Genomic DNA, 17,795 nt, shown 5'->3' on the forward strand with positions numbered 1-17,795 from the left:
GTGTACTGTTTGCAGGTTGTGCTATTTTATCAATGTCCTACTATGCTCTCTGGAATGGTTTATAAACTCTGTCTTGTGAGCTACAGAGGCAATGAAAATATTGAAATACAGCCCTCCCTTCCCTGTCAAATAGACCTTCCTTCTTCTAGTACTTTTCTATCTGTGAGCTGTATTGTAGGGATCTTGTTTAGCATTTAAAAAGCTACTGCTGCACTCTATTATCAAAGACATATTTGTTAAAACATGCATATGAAAGGATTTGTAATTGAAGTACAGCTTTGATATATTTAATAGGATGTAAAACTGCCATCCCTTTTTAATAGGAGATGCTTTATGTGCATTAGTAGTAATATAATAATGCCTCTCCACTGAGCTCTACCCATTAGCAGACTTTTTTTCTCCCTTTCTTTTAGTTAATCTTAAAACTTTAATGTAATCTAAACACATTAACATCTTTTTTCTCCCCTTTCTATACTTGGAAGTGCTTTGAACTGAACTTTGTTTCAAATAAGAGATAGCTACAAACATGGCATCAATATACAGTGCCCCGGCACTGCCTGACAGATGGCCCATAAAGCAGCGCATCTCCTTGCCTTGGAAATGGTAACAGTAATGGGAGTGAGGCTGTATGTGGGAGCGAGCAAGCAGGCGAGCACGTGCAAGAATAACCTTGTAAACAACACACCACAATAAGCGTGTGCTTTTGTATATTCCCATGTCTCAAATGTAATCAAACACCAGAGCAGCAGGAATAGAAAATGACAGTCAAAAAAAAAAGGTCTCTTTAATAGCTGTCTCCATTTTGCAGCCTCAGAATACTTTACAAGAAATCATTATGATTCAGAAAATAAGTATCTAAGCTGGCAAACATTAAATAGGCCAAAAGTGACCACTGGTTTAGGGTACTTGTGGTTTGGTGTCTCACCTTACACACAGCTGTTTTCTGTTCCTTCCAGACCTCAGGGTCATGCACTACTTTGCAAGCTGGCTATCCAGAATTGCTTGCTCTGGAAAATCCTGGATGTGTCTCATAACTGTGTCAGAGGAACAAAGGTAAGATTCCACTTGTCCTGATTTCTAGCCTAGTACCCCACTAGCATCCAGCAGTATTTATTAATCGTGGTTGTTGTAAGAGTATTCACAAAATGTCTGTGATAGTGTTGCTTTGTTAAGAAATGGAGCCCTTTCAGAAAGAAAATCTCTCACTTTGATTCAGATACACTGTTGTATTGGGCATGATCAAATTCCCATTGTGACTGTGTGAGTATACTTATTGCTTTTCCTGAGAACATCTTTTGATTCATTCATTCGCTAATGTCTTGGAGCATTTTGAACATGAAAATGTTGTGCCAGTGATTTACAGGAGCTAGATAGCTGCAAGCCATGGATGCAGTGCTTTCAGAATACAGCTTACCACCCCCTGCACGTGTTCACTATACTGCAACACATGCGAGCAGGCACACTGTGTAGCCCATGTTTGGGTGACCGTGGTGATGCTGCCATTATCCAGGACGTTCTGTAGGAGGTGGTCAAAAAGACAAGACTCTTTGACTCTTCCCCAATAAATTTTTGAATGACTGAATGTTCCCTAAGCTGACAAATAACTGTAGGATGGTATAAGCGCTCTGTCATCCTCCAAGTGTGACACAGATGCAGCTTTGTTTATAGAACTGTCAGATTCCAGCTTGGGACTAAAGTTTCCAAGCCATTCATCTATTGTTTGTTATTTTTTTCCCCAGCAATCTGAACATGGCTCCTCTGGCCTGCATTGCAGCCCACAGTCATGTCAGCAAAGGTGCACATTTATTCAAACAATACAGGTCTGAAGCTGCATATGTAAATATGTGAATATGTTATAAAGTTTAAATTGATGTTTCATAACTAGACAGAGAGAAAATCTCAATTTCATATGAAGAATAAATACATTCTTTTCCTAAAAGCAGGCAGTGCAATTCATTCAATTTGCTTTTGGATATATTGCCTTTGTCCAAGTGAGTGGTATGCGTTTGGACGTTTATAAATGGCAGAATTCTCACAAGGTGGTTTCAGTGTCTTCTAAAACTTGTTCTCTTTTGCAGCTGTAAACCCCAGTCCTATATCTGCAAACATCTGAATTCCAAATAACAGATGTATTCATTAAGTGTCTAGCCTATGAAAAATAAATCCAATGCTTTTTCTTGGTGATGAACTTGGTCTGTAATAAGGACTGCTGTAAAGTAAATTTAAGTAGAACCTTTAAAAATGAATTATCAAGCCGCTAATTGGGGATATTGTCACTCATTGCAGTTTCAGCACACACCAAACTGCAGCGGGCACACTGTAAATGCCAAGTCAGTTGTGAGTCATCAACTCTCCAGGTTAAAGTGAGCCCAGGCAAAGTGCTGACCAGCTACCTTGGGTTAGATGGGTGAAACATTTTTAAAAATTCCAGAAAAACAGAATTGGCTTTACCAAAAGGATGGTGGTGAAAGAGCTGAAGAAGCAGTCCTGCAGTCAAGGCTTCATAAGAGTTCTAGCTTGGATTTAAAACAAAACACAAGAAAAATAAGCGAGCCAAGCTGGCAGTGAAATCTTGGACAAAGCTAACTGTGCCCTGCAGTGTGAGCTCTGCATGAGATGCGAATTCACCCCAGGTCTAACCAGACTCTGCTGGAGAAAATGCACATTTTTTATCATCTCAGTAGGTTTATGCATTATGTCTTTTCAGCGTAAGTTAGCTCCTATACCTTTTACTCGCAGGACAAAGCCATCGACCTGGAGCACATCACTAAACAGGAGCTGAATTACTGCTTTCTGTTAGACACCGAATGATTGTCACTGGGACTACATCCAGCTACCTGTGAGGGATCTCCAGGAAGCCTGACACAGGTAGGAGCAGTTTTGCTTTTTGCTCACATTTGGCTCTGTATGCAGGTAGCTATATTTTCAGAGGAGCCTTCCCCACAAGGGTAAACCTCAGCTGCTGAGACTGTAGGTGCAAGTCACCGCAGGTGGTCCTCACATTTGTTTGTTAACTGTCAGTTTATTTGAAAACATTCAGTCCTTTCTAAGGGCCGGGATAAATTTTCCACAGAGTTTTTATTCTAGGTGGAATGTTTAGTTCTCCAGTCCTCATTATACAAGCGTGTGAAGAAACCGTTTGGGCAGAGTCAAGAATAAATATGCTTTCTAATCATAATATGTTTTCTCCATGGTAGAGCTCACAGAGACTGAAAGCAACACTTCATTATATCAATATGCTCTAATGGTTTATTTCAGAAAAAAAAAAAATAGGATTTACTTAAGACAGAGTAGTCTCGGAAAAAAAAAAACAACCAAAAAACAACTCCTCTGAATCAAAGCATTCACAAATGCTTATATGAACAACAGTGGATAGATAATAGACTGTCTTGACTTAAATAAGGAACAAAAGCTCTATTTTAAGCAATTCCCTATGGCCTAGTCTACTAAATGGCACCAAGAGACTACTTATCCTACTTTTTTAGCATCTGGCTTTTGTTATTAAAGAGAATAAAAGCCATACCTTAAGTCTGCTTCAGTGAAAAACTAAGGAACACGGGTTGGCCAAATCCATTGGAGAGATCCCTGCAGAGACTTCTCAGGGTAGGAAAAAGAAAGAAAAAAAAAAAGATGCAGTTTAGCACAAAGAAGCACATTTAGTCTTGTCTGACACATTAACTCTCACTACCCTACTGTAAATCTTCCCTGAACGCAACGGAAGAAATGTGCAATCTAATGCTTATATTCACAGGAACTTTTGCATTAGTGAAAATGAAGTGCTCTGTTGAAGGCATTACTTTCAGGAGACTGAAGGGAAAGGAGGGATTCAATGTCATTTCACTTCCTGAAGCACAGTCTGGAGAGCGCACCTGAAGAACTGCAAGTGTTAGATGCTCCCACAGAGCAAAGGTATGGCATTTCCAAAATTAGTGCTTCCCTTCACACAGAATTAGTCTTCTGGGAATTATATATCTCCCTTCCTCACTGACACGCACAACAGATATTTTAACCTTGAAACATCTTTCTGTCTTTCCTAAGCCTCTCTGAAACTAAGCCTTGGAATCCCAGCCCTTATCTGTGAGGCTGAGGAACTAGCAATTGCACAGTCTTGCTTTCATGGAGTAATTCCAGCAGTCCTGGCTAATGCAAGGCCCCGGCTGTGCGGGAACAGCTCGAGTGGTCAGTCTCCCCTGGGAAATATGATATTAATTGCCAATTTTTAAGAAATAATAAATGTTTAACTCTTGTCTCTTTTAACAGGCATACGCCACTGGAAAAGCCCTCCTCGTGCTGACAAGCAGATAAAAATTTTCTAGATGCCTCAGTTCTGGCCTGTGGAATAAGACAACAGGGAAGGATACAAGAAAGAATGAAGCAGCAGCACAGGTATTTATGACAGAGCAGAGGGAGGGACAGTTCCTTAATAGCCCTTAGAGGAGGCTCTCAGACATTGCCTTTAAGGGCAGCAGTGGTGTGGGGGCAGGCTCTGAGCTGAGTGGCTGCTTGCTCTGTAGTCTAAGTGAATTGTGCAAGGACAAAAATGCCCCGTGGATTCCCTTAGCAAGTGGGTCTCACTTGTTCTCATTGGCAATATCTTGGAGCTTTTACGGCTCATTTTTAGGCTCTCAAGTTTGTTAGATAGGCCAGATTTCAAAAGTGAATCCTTTTAGCTATTATTAGGGTGGTACTGGCAAGGAGACCACTTGTCTACTTTGTCTGGGGGGCTGCCACCAGGGTTGGCCTCATGAGGAAAGCTGTGCCCTTCTCCAGAGATGCTGCTCCCAACTAACATAACTGAGGTCAAAACCCATCCTTACCCCCAGAAAGAACTCAGCCATTGAATTGAAGCAGTACTCTGGTACCTAAGTCCCCCCAAAGGAGTTAGAGTAGCAGCTGCTGCTTCACCTCCTTCCCTTGTGGACAGGCATGGACGTAAATTCAGTTTCTTACTTGTGCAAGCACAGTGGAGAGGAGCTGCTGTATGCTCAGGTTCCTGTGGCAAAGTGGGACTGGGGGCAAGTCCAGGCATTCTAGATAGCTTTCTGCTAATACTTCCATAGTGTAGAGTATCCTAAGATGAAAATAAAACATGTTCTTTTTACAAACCTAGTCGCAATCTGTGTGTTGGGTTGGACTATGGGAAAAAAAATAAGTCAGTTGCTATTCATGTACATGATGGAAATGGAGGTCTCTGGGGAGCCTGGGCAGCTTGCATACTTGAACAGAACCTGTGGGTCAATCATAGGAAACAGGGTGGTGAGCTAGCGCCTGGAGAGTAATGAGAGCTGGGTAATGGCATCCAGACAATTACAATCTTGTGTTGGCCTTGTCTAAAATGGAAAAACCAACAGTCTAAAAGGCTATAACACTGATTCTGTAGAACATTAAACTATTACTTTATGCTGATGATATCCTACTGTTAATTAAGGACTCGCATGCTTCCCTTCTTGCCTGTAATGAATATTGCTCTCTGAGTACAAAGTTATCATTGCACAAAATTAATGACTCTGAGACTGCAGTGATGCAGCTTTCTGGAGTTTGCCCTTCAGCCCTACTCACCTCATAGAATCTTAAGTGGGCACCCAAAAATACAGTACAGTTGGTTAGGGGCTGATATTAACAAAGCCCCAGACAATGTAATTAAGGATAATTTCAATCCAATTATCAAGCAGGTAGGAAAAGATTTGGAGAGATAGTGCTAAATAAAAGCAAATACATGATTCACTAAACCAGATTCCACCCTCATTTGCAGTCCAATCAGGTTGTTAAAACAGAAATGAGGACATCATGTAAGTCAGCACCCACAGAATCACTGTCAAAAATGATCTCATGATGATATTTTGCACTAGCAACTAACATTGTGCATACTTTGAGCTTACTTTCAGTGTAAATGGACGTAAAGACCTGTAAGTAAATTGAATAATCTTGACAATTACTAATAGTCTACTATTTCCAATCCACTCCTACGAAAATGACAGTGAAAAATGAATACTTCACCCCTACTGAAACTCAGTTTTCTTTTTAAGATAGGTAGGTTCAGACACAGTATTCACCACTACAGAATTTAACAAATCCTAACCTGTCCTACTAAGTTCACATTTACCCACAGCCCAGAGGCTTCTGATGCTATAAAGAAAGCTGCTTTTAAGTCAGTGTAAAAGTTCTTCAACAGCTACAACAAATAGGGTAAAAATACATTTCAGGTGACAGAAATCTCAGGGCATGAGAATGAATTAAAGATGTCATGGGAGACATTTGAAAAGTACTTATAGCTCTCAGAATGAGAAATGTTAATATTCCTCCTAAATGTCATATAATTGGCCCAATTTCATGCACCAGAATCATGCGGATTTTCATAGTTTTTGACTCCTAAAAGGGATAATTTTGAGTGAAAATGGCTGTATTTCAGGTAACCTTTTTTCCTGCCTCATGCTGTAAACTAATATTGCAGTTAAGCAGAGGTTGCGTTTCAGCAGTAGCTTGAATGGAAATATCTTCCTGAAAAGCATATGGAGTCCTTTGTGATGAAAGGAATTCTATAAATATAAATCAATTATTTTTGGAGTGGCTTGAAAACTTAAATCGTGACAGACAAGTCTTATTCAAACAGTTTTCTAAATGGCATCATTTTGGGCCAGTCAAAATGTCTACAGAATTAATTCTATCTCTGGGAAAAGAGGCAGAAAAGATCCAATGCACCCCCATGTGCTTGGCTTTTTTCAGTCTGTTGTGGGATCAGCCAGCTGGGCCAAGAGAGCAGGCTTTTGCCAGGAAAAGGATCAGTGCTGTGGTATATGATACCCATCTACCAAAACAGAAAGCCACAGGTGATAGATAAAGCAACAACACACATTTTACCATAGGATGGAGTGTTGGAAGTAAATATAAGGTGTCATGAAAGAACAGCCTGGGCAGCAAAAGAAAAAGAGAACCAGTTGCTGGTACAGGAGTGTGAGTCATACTGAACATGTAAGTCATTAAGAAGGGGGTATCATCCTACTATAAAACAGCTTTCATAACTGATTTACAGCAAAAACAGGGATGACAGTACTGTAAATATGTAACAAAGTTTGCAAAACTCAGCATTTGGAAACTCCTGCTCAAAAATGCAGAATGAGATGTGTGCTTTTCTCCTTCCCAGGTACCACAATCACTGAATTATTGTTCTAGCAAATTTCTGCATGAGAAACTGCCATACTTCCAGGCTGCTCTGACTGCTCTCCCAGAAGTCACAAACTTTGTACAACTGCACAGAGAAGAACTGAAAAGATGACAAGAATTGAGTAATTCTCTGTGTTTCTGAATTAAACGCTTTTTAACCCCTCCAGCAGCAAGAAAACTCACGATTGTATTCTCTGTCTTCTTCCTTCTTGACTGTTAACAGATCACAAGGCACTACAAATTATTACAACTTTCTTCCTCACCTTTCATAGAATCACTATGGTTAGAAAAGACCTCTAAGATCGTCCAGACCAACCACCAACCCATCCCCACCATGCTCCTCAATGCTGCATCCGCACGGTTCTTGTACACCCCCAAGGACGGTGACTCCACCACCCCCCTGGGCAGCCTGTGCCACTGCATCACCACTCTGCCTGAGAAGTTTTTCCTAATACTCAACCTGAACCTCCCCCTTTCACAGCTGGACCAGAAATTTTCCAGCAGACAGCTCACACTGAAAGTTAAATACACAAGAATATCCAAATTAACAGAGACACTTGCAATAAAGATCTTATTAAGATGTCAACATTGTTTACGGATTACGGAACAACTTAGAGAACCTCAAGAACTTTGTACTCCCTCTTTCTGATCAGTGCTTGGTTGTTGCTTGGGGGATGCAGGGAATACACGTTTAAGACCTGCAAACTTAGAGACAACTGTTAGTGCCTAAAGAACTGAAGTCACTGATGGCTAGACCACAGCAAGAAGGAAGCAGTGACGTGAACTGAGAGGAATTCAGGACTCACAGACAGATGGAGCTGTTTCCCACCTGTAGGGCTAAATCTGGCATAGACGACAGCCCGCATTGAGCTGGCACTGAGCTGAGCTCCTGCCTGGTTGTGGGAATACCCTGCTTTCAGTCTTGGGTGAAGCTGATCTGTGAGTCCAGTCCTGGAAGTTAAGAGGTCTCTTACGCCCCACAGTGTGAAAGAATTGGTGGGTACATGGGTAGGAGTGGCTTCCCTGGGTAGTCAAAGCAGCCAGCTCAAAAAAACTGAGCAATCATGCCGATAAACAAAATAGATCACTGGTTAAAATAAATAATAGAAAAAAAAAAAAGAAGCAGGAATAAATGGAGAAGGTTACTGCTAGTGTTCCTCTAAAGCAGATTTGGGGCAACCTGTTGAGATAATTTACTGATAAGGTGTCATGCATAACAAGGTAACGGTTTGTCTACATTCCCACATTACTCAAGGTTTTAAAGTGGAAGTTCACTGTGAATAGCTGCAGAAAGATCTGCCAGAAACTGCCAGATAAAATGGAAGATAAAGTTCAAGGTCAATAAATGCAAAACAAATCATAGATAAAAATGGCAGTAATTGTGCACGCTCAGTGGTACACTAAATTAGATAAACTTTCCTAAGAAAGAGGCATGTCAGAGTTGATCTAAAAAGTAAACAAATTAGAGCTAAAAACAAAACAGAACAGGAGATATTGCTGTGCCACTGCAAAAATGTAACATGCCAGTGCACCCTGAATACCAGCTACTGTCCTGGTCCTGGTCTCACGAAGGATCCAAGAGTGACTGGAAAGGGTTCAGAAGTAGACAATGAGATCAACTGAAGGACACAGCTGCTTTCTGTCCAGGAGAAGTTACAGATGGGGCTTCCGTGCCATGGTAAATGAATGACAGAAGGGGTTACATGGAAAAAGATCTCAGATGACACAGAGTAGAGGAATAGACTGGTTACGACTTGCTGACCCTCAGAATACAGGAATCAGAAGCTATTGTGTTACATGCTCAACGTGAGAACTGGAAACAACAGACCAAGAATACAAGCTGTATACACTGAGGCACTCTGTGCTGTGTATACCAAAAATTTGTATGGATGCAACATGCAGTTGTACAACTCATACAGGACAAAAGATCAAGGTCTAGGATAGGAAAGAAAGATGCTTTGACCAGCTTGGAGAGCCTCCAAGATGAGGCTTCACTGGAAGCTGCAAAGATATCGTTGGACACTTGTCCTGCCTTTATCCTCTTCCTTGCCTGGGTGCTGACTGCTCATGTGAGAGTGAGGGTGGTAAGTCCAACCTCTGGGGTGTTACCAGGTGCATTTGTGGTTAAAGCACAGCCAGCTACAAATGACGGCAGAAAGCCATCCAGTGTGGTGCCAAACAGCATTTAGGGTGAAAATGGAGATTAAGAAGCCAGATGGAAAAGAAGACAGCAAGTTTAAAAGGATGGGAGCAGAGGGACACCCCATTTTGATACACAGTTTGAGACTGCAGCCAAATCACAAGTGTGGCAGAGATGGAATGCTCATCCAGACATGAAAACAAATGCCTACGTGGGTTCCCAGCTGCGTATGAACAGAAGACAGAGCTGGGAGAAAGCTGCTTGGAGGAGAAGGAAAATGGGAGCACACAGTCTGCACTTCTGCTCTCCTAAGGAAATTATTCAGTGAAACATTATTGAAACTGTCAGAAATGTACTTGAAGTAGGGACTAGCTTCTTAATTCAGATCAGAATGGTGGTAGTGAAGCCAGAGAATCAGGTATTTGACAGACCTTCACTGAAGTCAATATCCTTTAGCGCTGACATCCCTAAACTGCCTACTGTAAAAAACATCAGTATACCTGTATTGGATTTTACCTATTGTGCTCGGTCTACCTGGGTTTATTCTCTTTCACCAAAATAAAAAGCAAATCCAAACCAAAACCAACAACAATTGAACAACCACACAAAAAACAGCCTACCCTGAAAAGTGTCTTCAAATAGCCTCAGAAGAAATCTGAGCTTTGTTGCTCTAGTTATTTATGATGCTGACAGGAATTACATTACTGAAGATGAGAGTAAAATATATATTTAAGCATTGCGTTTTACTGTGTTCTCATCAGCAAATGTCTGTGCTGAAGCTGTCTCTGGTAGCCCACAGACCTGTGTTGGCCCTATTTCCAGAGCTACCTTCAACTCAGCTTGCAGGCTTTGGAAGCTAACTCCTGCTCTCTAATTTTTGTCTCATCACCTGGCTTGTTGACTTCAGTTGCAAGTCCTCTGGGGCAGGGCTCATTTGTCTCCGCACAGTGCCTGCTGGGCTGCGGTCTTAGCCTAGGTCTCTAGGTGCCACCATGCTATGAATGATGTGTAATAATCATTTTGTATTTGATCAGCTACGTTGTAATGGCTTTTTTTCTTCTGGGCTTTAAACTTTTTTTATTTGATTGCATCTTTGCCCTAATTTCAAAGATGGAAAAGAATAGATTTTCTGGAGAACAATCCCAAACGTCTTATCTACAGCTGATCTGCAATTCAATATAATGATTCTTTCTTTTTGATGATTTTTTTCCCTTTCACATTTGAATAATATCATTTGTGTGATGTTACTCAATCTTTCTGTTTTAATTTGAAATCCTATTTTTAATCAATTAGGAAAAATGACCTAATTAAGGGATAATTTAGGCCAGCAACTTAAACATTGTTCTATAAAGTAGCTGCATTTAATGGGAAATATGCTCAACTACTGTACTGTAGTGGCAAGTAATTTGGAAGAATCAGCCAATGGGATCCTCTGTCTGCACTTCAGAAAGGACAGTGGTGAAGCTCACGTCCAAAGCCGTTTGATGGCATGAGGTTTTATTAATAGCTTTGCTACAAGCCTCAAGGTCCAGGTAACTTCAACCCCTCATTACACCAGACACTACCACACAATGAGTGACAATGCTGGGATTGGCCAAATTGTCCTGAAGTGATGGGCGAAAAGCTCCACATGAGCCCAGGGTGGAGGACACGACTTGTCAGAACTTTGTCTAACAAAGCCTATGGTGCTACCAAAGGTTGTTGAATGACTCACAGTCCATTTTGGGAAAGCAATTCCGCTTTCACAGAGGACACACTACAGCTGGCAGCCATCTCCCTGTCAGTGCTCTGCACTGGAGCAGCACCACAGCGCAGCTGCTGGTAGCATCTGAAAGAAGAACATGCGCTCCTCCTGACATTTGTGTGCTGTCTTGCCCACACTTCATTCTCATTGTGTCTTTCAGCACTGTGTACTTCTGCTAGCAGAGTGGAAGAAACACTTGTTGCTCTGCCCTGGGCAACAACAGACTCTTGAGGGACCGTAACCACCTAAGGTTGCTGCACTGCAGAGCCAGTATTGCTGGACAAACTTATCAGTGCATCATTTATTCATGCAGGCTCAGACTTTTTTCTCAGAAAACGGCTCTCAGGGGAACACTTCACAAAGGCCTATCCAGTGTACTGACAGAGCCTTTGCTGCATGTTTCTGCTTCGTGACAAAGAACATCAGCATTGTATTCTGGTAAAAAAAAAAAAAGATACCTGGAGAATACTTGCAGGCTCTGATCACTTCAGTTTTAGACTAATAATTTTTGTCACTAAATTTCATGTCATCCCTCTATTTATTTTCTGAACGTTACTGGTGAAGTCTGAGCCCCAGAGGAAGCACTACTACTTCTGTGTGAGGCACTGGCAGGAGCCCGGATACCTCTGTGATACTGCAGAGCAGACACTTCCGAGGAGGGGACAGAAGCTGGGTGGCAGGGCGGTTTAGTCCCTGGCTACCCAGCCCTTATTTCAGTCTCACACGGCAGAGCAGGGCAAGGCATGACAGCCATGGGAAATTCTCTGAAGTTGAGCTGTTAGCAAGGCCGGTGCTCTGCATATCACCTCTAAAATCAAGTGTGCCTGGATAAAAGAACTCGCGGCTTCTGTAGTCAAATATTGAGTTCCCTGGGAGATCTATGTGAGCAGAGTGAGCCTCCCGCTCCTTCCTCTAAGTCAATAGTAGCAATGCATTATCAGATTGCCTATTTTCCCAGATACATTAAATCTAGTTTGACAAAGGTGAAAATGTTAGCTGTTTGCAGCCTGACAGAGTTGGCAAAATTCAAGACCCTTCAAAAGTATCAGCTTTGATTTAAAATTGTGTCATGCTTCAGGAGAGCGGCTGTGTGTTCACCTAACCTGGTGGGCTCTGCAGTGGCAGCTTCATTGCATCCTGCAGGCAGTCTGAGCTCCACAAAGGGCAGTGCAGGCTCCCCGTCTTGCTGAGACACTCATGTATGAAACATGGCTCTACCAACAAGATCTTTAGATTTTCAGAGGATTTCAGCACAAGGCACATCCTGCCCTAATCCATCTTACATGGGTGGGCTGAATTGCCCTTTGGGAGGTGTCAACTTCCCCACCCTTGGTAACCAACAGGAAACATGCATCTACTGCAAGATGCACTCTGACATGTCAGCAAAAGGTTGTTCCCGCCAATTCCACCTAAAGGCCGCCAAGGCAGAGCCTGCTGGACACATAAAGTACAGATACACCAAGGAGAGAGCAGTCAGTATCAGTATGCCTTAAACCCAAACATAAACATAGCAAAATAGTCTAACCCAGGCTATGCGCATGCAGTTTGTACCATATCACCACTGCCAGTAACAGCCAGCAACGTGGTAAGACTTTGCAACGCAGCTGAGCAGGAGTGTCTAAACTATATGGGACTGCAAAAGAGAAGACTGGAGACTTGGATTATAAAAATAACAAACTACTTCTGGGAGAAGGTGAGATTCCCATTCCTTCATTTTGGGGGGAGGAGCAAAAAACCCCAAAGGGTGAATGCAGGAAGATGCCATGCGCTGCTGTTCCAGCTTCCTTCCCCACCACAAGGACCCGAGCCTTACAGACCTCCAGGAGCAACAGCTTCAGCCTCAAGGCATTCTATGTGCACTAATTTTTTGAGAGATTAAGACTAGTTGTTTGCAGTGCTAATGATTGATAGCGATTAAGCGCGAACCATTGGCAACGTGCATTTGTTAATGAACGTCAATCTAGTAAAGTGCTGAAGTTTGAAACTTGCTTGATTTATCAGATGGTTAAATGCTCCCATCACAGCAACTCCTAATTCCCTAAGAGAGATGTGTTTATGATACACATCTATTCATTTGCAGCAAGCTGCTGTGTTTCCAGTGACCCACAGAGAATTCAGTACACAAACCCCACTGAAATGTAGGAAAAAATTCATTTCAAAACCTGTCCATGTTCCATCGAAACACATCAAACCAGAGCACTACCACAGTTTCAGCAAACCTGGCAGCCTGACTTCATGATCGACTCAAAACCCATGAATTAGATGCGGGGCTCACAGATCCTGTTGGATTGTCAGCCCCACTGTTGCAGGACACAGCCTGTGGATTCAGGTTTCTTCTACCAACTTTAGAGGTCAAGGTTTTAGATGAAGAGAAGGGAGAGAGAGCTCTGCCTTTGCAGGGATCAATGACAGATAGAAAATGCAGTTGCGTTAGCAAATTCATACCCATTCCCTTGCACCTCAAAGCCACCACATGCAACGTAAACACAACATGATCACCAGCAAAATAATGAGTGGAGAGGTAACACCCTTTCCTCTCTTCTTCCCTACATTTTGGTTTTATGGGACTGCTGCCTCCGGCTCGGTGACACGGATTTGGCAATGACCAGCTAGTGTGGCTCTAACCACAATGAGTCCTTTAAACAGTCAGCATTACTGTGTTTATCCTGACTAACTTGTGCTAAAGCAAAGCTTTCCTAACAACGTTGAAACCCAATAAAAATTACATGATACCAGCTGTGTTTATAATGAGTGCCACATTATTGTGGTACAACGGCTGTTGTGCAGTCGTCTGTTTCATAAGAATCTCTAAGAGAACTGAGTACCAGCAAAGAAATAGGAAATACCTGGATGCTGAAGCCAGAGGATACCTGCTTAGAACATAGGGTTTTTTAGTTAAGAGAAATTAACCACTTCACAAAACTGTGAAGGAAAGTAACAAATAAGAAAAATACAACAGTCTGTGATTAAAAGGACAGGAAAAGCAAGTCAATTGTCCCTGCCGCCCCTGAAATCAGGGAGTTATCCCAAATGCGTGTGTAGGAGAGGACTTTCTTCCTTAAAAGTAGAGGCAATCAGTGCTGACTAATCAGCACCAGGTGTTAAAGAGTCCACCACTGCAACCTGCAAGCACTTACAAATTGCTGTCTTGACTGAGCATAACGATATTTTACAAAATAAAAGCTATGTACTTTAGCACATAGTGCAACAGCCTGGTTTTTCTGTTTGTTTGCTTTACATCCAGAAGGGAAGGCTGATTTTTACAGAACAGCTTTGACTTCTTAAAGTTAATTTGAAACTACTTGTTTTCAATCAGCAGCATCTAAATTGGTGTCAAAGCTTATCTTCCATTTGTTCAAATGAAAAACATTAACGCTGCATCATTTTATTTCCACTTCTAAAACAAGAGCTGCTTACAAACTGTAGCGTGAACCCTAACAATTAGGCATCCCCCGTACAAGCTTAAAGCCATTGGAAAGTACAGAAGGGAGCAGAAAGAAAGGCTGCATTTGTGTTGGAGGGTGAGCAGCTTTCCCTTGCGACCGAGACGCGCTGCTTCTGCCCTGCCGAGATGGACGCCTGTCTGATCAGAGAGCCCGAGCTGTGCGATGGGGTCAGCAGCACAGGTGTCAGGGCCAAGGCAGGGAAATGCACTCTGAATGGCTGGTGCCAGAGTGCACTGATTTAGGAGGTAAAACAAAACCAACAGGAAATAAACCCCACTGAAAGAGGATTAGGTGGCTGGCAAGATTATCCTATAAATAGGCCTCAGCTTGCTTCCTTTTAATAGAGCCAGGGGCCAAAGAGACCCATGTTTCCAGTGCTAATAGGCCTGGCTGAAGGCATTAAGACATTTACAGAGAATGGGAGGCTAAGGGATTAGAATTGATGGGAATTTACGGAGCGTTTGTGAATTAGCATCAAAGGATGTCTGACTCCATGGAAAGTTCGTACGGCAGAGGTAAATGGAGATACCATTATAGCAGAAAAATAGCACAAAAGTTTTTCTAGTTAAAAACAATGCTGTTATTATTTAAATATAGCTTATTATACACGTATGTTAATTTCTCTCCTGAACTTTAAGATATAGAGCAGACTGAGAATTTCTATTCACTCTCGCTTATCATGGAAGCACAGGGGATATTAACTTTGGTAAGAGGATTACCGGATGCTCGGGGTCTGGGTCTTGGGTGGGACATCGTGGCATGACTGCAGCCTCCCTGGCCCACACAAATACCAAACACTGCAGCTGTGTGTGCTGAAGGAAGGCAGATGATAAAAAGCACACCTTATTTCAGGAAAAACAGCCTGCTAGAAGAGCAGCAATGTACTAAATGCAGAGGGATTCTGTGGCTGCAAAGCCCCCTGCGTGCCAGGCCCAAGCAGTGCAATGTCCTGAGGGGTGTGCTGAAATCAAAACCCAAACCAGTGCTTTTCTCCACAGGCTAGAAGCTGCGGTCCCAGGAAACACAGTGTTCATATAATGAAAAATGCTTATCTATTTACAGCTTACTATTGTTCATGTTGCTGAGGTGACTCATGATCCTTCAAGGTACTTCACACTAACCACCAGTAGATGAGAAGCTTCAGCACACTGCACACAGAATCATCTCCAAGACAGTAGTAGCAGCAGGATTTGTCTCATCTGGCCGCCACTGAATCGGACACTCATCGTACAGGAGAATAAAGCTGGGACTGACTCCAAAAGACCTTCCAATTCCCCCTGTGTTTTAGTCCAAGAGGACTCTATTACCATTAGTGTGGGAGGAATGAGACCTTGTATTGAATGAGCTCAAGGACCTCTGCGGAATGAGGCAGATACTGAGCTCTGAAGAAGTGCAGCGTGGGGATTGATTCCAGACACCTTTGTGCACCCCACAAACAGCATCTTGGATTTGCCCACCAGTTTTAAGATATTGACCACTGCCATCAGACAGCTGTCTGTCACTGCTCAGCTGATTCCAGCCTGCAGCTCTTGCTCACTGCAGCCTTGCCCCACATGAATACATAAAATATTGCTTCTGGCAGCAAGCTGGAGACACCTATCCGTCTGCACTGAGGAAAGTGGAGAGGGTAAACCATGCAATGGGGTCAGGAAACTATAAACTGCAACTGCTACAGATGCTCTCCTTCCACTGAATAAGACTGCATGTATCACCCTGACCATGGCAGCACCTGCAATGTGGCTGGTTCACAACATATTCCTAATGGAGACACCTGCTCATTGAACAAAAATGGTTCATTCCAAAACAGCAGCATTTTGGTGCTGCTGTCCCACTCTGATGCTTCATCAGAGTAAAAGCTGGAGCACCCGTGTTCTCTGTGGGGTGGGCTTCCTCGGGGAGCTGTCACTTCACATCTGAGACTAAAAACCCTCCATGTATTTAAGCAAGGAAGTGGGGAGGGTATGTGTGCATTTCAAATAGACACAGTCATTCGTTGAGACTACGACGGAAGAATAGCTGTGGTCAGAGAATGGACAGGGAGCCTGTGGGACACAAACGCCACTGGCAAAAGAAAAACTAGCAGAGAAAGGGATCCGCAGCCCGAGAGGCATCAGCACAGCATGCTGACCTGCACACATCCTCTGCCCACTGCAAACAGGCAGCTCGCTGCCAGCACGTGGCCACAATAGTGCTCCAGAAGCAGCAGCTACTCACTGCCACGGCTTCCTGCCTATTACAGTAACATTATTAATCATTTCAGGACTTCATAATGTTTTGACGGACAGATAGCGTGAGGTTGGATCTAATAACATCTGTTGCTACTATTCAAGTTTTGCATTATTAAATCAGATCAAAACTGGCAGAATCTCACCTTTAGCAGATCTGATATTCCTGGGGACAGCCAAAACTTTTTAAAAGGAGCTAATGGTTATTCACCCTTTGAAAATAAATACCCAACTCCACTTGGAGGTCACTAGAGAGGACAGCGACGTTTTCCTTTGTAAAATCAATGTAATTACTGAAAATCCTACAACAGCAAAAAAAAAGAACAAGCGAACCAAGTCTCCACCGTGAGGATAAGGGGCCAACCCCTGTGCTGGCGTAAAGAGACTTCGGTCTGAGGAGTTCAGAAGCAGAGCTGTGCTCAAGAGAGGACTTGATTTTGTCTATTCATATTGATTTGCATCATCTGAAGATCTGCCCCTATATCCCTATAAGATTAGGAATGCATAGTGCTGTGAAGTGAACTGTATAATTCAATATTTTATCTTTCCTTCAGGCAGGCAGGCAGGAAGTATGCTCCAAGGTAAGAACTAATCAGTAGAGTTGAGAGAATAATTTACAGTGGAATAATTTACTCAATGAATTTAGCTTCTTATCTGCTCAGAGACTTTGCAGCTCTGGAAAGCAGAAGACATAATTGTGGGGTGTCTATTGCTCGCAGTATCTCAGGCCAATGGCTGCACGTCGGGCTGGGCTGTGTAGGGCTGATTAATGCTAGGGCCTTTCCTCCCTGACAGGGACTGTAATTTCCTAACTAGAAGGAACTGAAGAAACCCGAAGCACCTACACCTCTCCTGTGCAGGCTTGGATCAGCCTTACTTTAGCCTTAGTTTCTCACTGCAGAAAGTCACGTTGGCAGCAGTGCTTCACAGAATCATAGAATCACAGATTCATTACAGTTGGAAAATGATCTCTAAGATCATCCAGTCCGAACCCTAACCCATTCCCACCATGCCTACTAACCTGTCCTTCTGTACATCTCCACAGTTCTTTAAAACCTCCAGGGACAGTGATTCCACCA

General features: G+C 42.7%; 2 long non-coding RNA genes across 3 annotated transcripts in view; one reads left to right on the forward strand and one right to left on the reverse strand.

Moving 5' to 3' along the window:
• Positions 1-8,582, forward strand: part of LOC107051721 — a 104,432-nt gene extending 95,850 nt beyond the window's left edge. For both annotated transcript variants that reach the window (XR_006939209.1, XR_005859581.2), the window contains 5 exons: positions 957-1,053; positions 2,740-2,868; positions 3,752-3,909; positions 4,261-4,386; positions 7,142-8,582. This is a non-coding gene — a long non-coding RNA (uncharacterized LOC107051721). The remainder of the gene's footprint in view (positions 1-956; positions 1,054-2,739; positions 2,869-3,751; positions 3,910-4,260; positions 4,387-7,141) is intronic.
• The window catches only part of LOC107051722, a 106,790-nt gene that overhangs the window by 17,477 nt on the left and 71,518 nt on the right, over positions 1-17,795 (reverse strand). Inside the window, exons 4-5 of the long non-coding RNA XR_003074791.3 lie at positions 4,951-5,071; positions 3,524-3,594 (exon numbers count right to left, since the gene is read on the reverse strand). This is a non-coding gene — a long non-coding RNA (uncharacterized LOC107051722). The remainder of the gene's footprint in view (positions 1-3,523; positions 3,595-4,950; positions 5,072-17,795) is intronic.

The sequence above is a fragment of the Gallus gallus genome, chromosome 4 (genome assembly GCF_016699485.2).
Source record: "Gallus gallus isolate bGalGal1 chromosome 4, bGalGal1.mat.broiler.GRCg7b, whole genome shotgun sequence".
NCBI lineage: Eukaryota > Metazoa > Chordata > Aves > Galliformes > Phasianidae > Gallus > Gallus gallus.